A 3,032-nucleotide genomic window follows, 5' to 3' on the forward strand; every position below is an offset into this window, starting at 1 on the left:
TGTCAATACTACCCAAAGCTATCTACACATTCAATGCAATCCCAATCAAAATTGCCCTAGCATTCTTCTCGAAACTAGAACAAGCAATCCTAAAATTCATATGGAATCACAAAAGGCCCTGAATAGCCAAAGTAATTTTGAAGAAGAAGACCAAAGCAGGAGGCATCACAATCCCAGACTTTAGCCTCTACTACAAAGCTGTAATCATCAACACAGCATGGTATTGGCACAAAAACAGACACATAGACCAATGGAATAGAATAGAAACCCCAGAACTAGACCCACAAACGTATGGCCAACTCATCTTTGGCAAAGCAGGAAAGAACATCCAATGGAAAAAAGACAGTCTCTTTAACAAATGGGGCTGGGAGAACTGGACAGCAACATGCACAAGGTTGAAACTAGACCACTTTCTCACACCATTCACAAAAATAAACTCAAAATGGATAAAGGACCTGAATGTGAGACAGGAAACCACAAAAACTATAGAGGAGAAAACAGGCAACAACATCTTTGACCTCACCAAGAAGTTAAAGAGCATACAGCAATTTCTTGCTTGGCAGATTTCCAAAGGCAAAGGAATTAAAAGCAAAAATGAACTATTTGGACCTCATCAAGATAAAAAGCTTCTGCACTGTGGATTGCTAGAGGTAAGAGTGACTGGTGCCACTCCCACTGCTACACCTTGCTTCTTGGACCCATGAACTTAGCTGTGGGAAAAACAGCAACATATTGAATGTTGATTCAGAGTATATATGCCGTTTATTTATAACATTGCCTTAGTCTCACAAAGTACTGTCATCTACCTGGCACTGTAACTAAGTCTTAAAGAGGCCATTCCACTGTTCTGTCATGGCCGCTGATTCAGGATGGTGGAAAACATGGTATGATTATGAATTTCATGAACATGGAATCATTGATACATTTCATTTCCTGTGACATGATGAGTTCCTTGGTCAGAAGCAATGTTGTTGGAATAGCATAATGGTGAGAAGGCATTCATTAAGTTTTCAGAAGGTAATTTTGGCAAAAGCATCACATACAGGGAATGAAAATATGTATCTAGAGTATGTGTATATTTCAATAAGAATGAAACGCTACCTTGGGGCACCTGGGTGGCTGAGGTGGTTAAGCATCTGACTCTTGATCTTGGATCAGGTCATAATCTTAGTTCATGAGATGCAACCCTGCATCAGGTTCTGTGCTGACAGCACAAAACCTGCTTGGGATTCTCTCTCTCCCTCATCTCTACCCCTCCCCCACTCACACACAATCTTTCTCTCAAAATAAATTAAAAAAACATTAAAAAATTAAAAAAGAAAAGAATGAAACACTACCTCTGCTGTGATGGAGTCTAATGGAATCAAGTTGCCACCAGCTTGCTGGCTGAACACCCTGGGAAATGATGCCATATGAGAATCAGTGTTGGCCTCTATGGCTGGTAAATGGTCACTCAGCAGTAGCCATAAGCATATTGGCCTTTTTGAGCATAAATCCATGTTGTTGGGCCCATGATATCTTCCATCCCTGTCAACATGGCCACTGCATCCATGAGCCCATTGAGTGATGATGGGTGGCAGGGGAAAACATTGACTGCTATCCATAGAATGGGTCATCATATCCACTATATTGTTAGAATCATCCTCCTCTGATAAGGGAACCCTTTGTTGAGCATTTACATGGGACTCAAATATTTTCACATTTTGCCCATTCAAAAAGATCTAACTGGTTCCAGTTGCTTCTTCTCCCCCCACTGCCATCAATCACCAAGGATCATCTATCCCTTGGTGCAGACAAAAAAGCAAGTAGCAATTGGTCAGGAGAATAGCATCAAAAGAATTGCAGACATTTTTTGAATATGACAGTGTTGAGCTGAATGCAAAATGAACTTTGTTATCTACCACCAAAGGCAAAAAGTGGAAAATGCCCTGCACTATATTGGCTGTCTGGTTTAACTTGCACCAAACAAAATTTTATGTCAAAGTCTGGTTATCATCAAGATACCTCAGAACATGGTTGTTGTCATTGTTCAAGATACCAGCCCTTGTGGTTGCAATATTAAAGGAGAAAATTAGAGCTGGGACTTTGACACCAGTGCTGGGTTTTTTTTGTGGGTGCCACTGAAGATCCTTGGAAAACTAACTGCAGAATGTACTTTTATGTAACTGAGGAGCTTCTCCAAATCATAAATGCCATTTTCCAGTGGATATCCAAAGGATGTCTATTTTTGGACACTCCATGGGGAACTTTGTGCTTTGAAGAATCCTGGAAAGTACAAATCTCTGCCAACATTTGCTCCAATTTGCAACCCAGTGATCTTTTTGCCCTTGGGGTAAAAAAGCCTTTAGTGGATATTTGGGAACAGATCAAAGTAAATGGAAGACTTATGATGCTACCCATCTTGTGAAGTGCTACCCAGGTTCTCAGCTGGACATACTAATTGATCAAAGAAAAGGTGATCAGTTCCTTTCTGATTGACTGTTACTACTTGATAAATTCATACCTGCCTGTACATAAAATAAATTCCTGTTGTTTTTAGATTATGAGAATTATGAACATAGCTAAATATTTCATTGCAACTGTTATTACTGATCACATCAGACATCATGAAAAGTATCTGAATGCATTAAAAACTTCAGATAAGAGAATTTCTCTAGGATTATAACATTGTGATAAACAGAATTATATGGAAAAGGGATTTCAGAACACCAGATTTCATAGTGCTAAAAATGCATAATTCCATAGTTTAAAGACTTTCTGAATAAATATATAAAACATGAAAAATAAAAAAAGGTCAACCCACATACTTCTTTCTGAGACCTCCTTATCACCAATTTTCCAATAATGTTCCTTCCAGTCTCTGACAAACCAGCTAAACCAATGGCCACATCCTAGGAATCAGTATATAATCTCAAGTCTGGTAATTTTTTCTTCCACGCAGAGTGAACCATCATATATACTTATCAAAATTCTGCTCACTGGGAGGTTTTCTCTTCATCTTAGTCTTTTTAATTGCTGCAGCTGTTTATTTT

The 3,032-nt window shown here is 38.8% G+C and overlaps 1 pseudogene; it reads left to right on the plus strand.

Annotated features, from left to right (window-relative positions):
- The first annotated feature begins 852 nt into the window (after positions 1-852).
- On the plus strand, positions 853-2,665 carry LOC102956635 (annotated as a pseudogene).
- Positions 2,666-3,032: the final 367 nt, after the last annotated feature.

Source organism: Panthera tigris, chromosome B3, assembly GCF_018350195.1.
Source record: "Panthera tigris isolate Pti1 chromosome B3, P.tigris_Pti1_mat1.1, whole genome shotgun sequence".
Taxonomy (NCBI): Eukaryota; Metazoa; Chordata; class Mammalia; order Carnivora; family Felidae; genus Panthera; species Panthera tigris.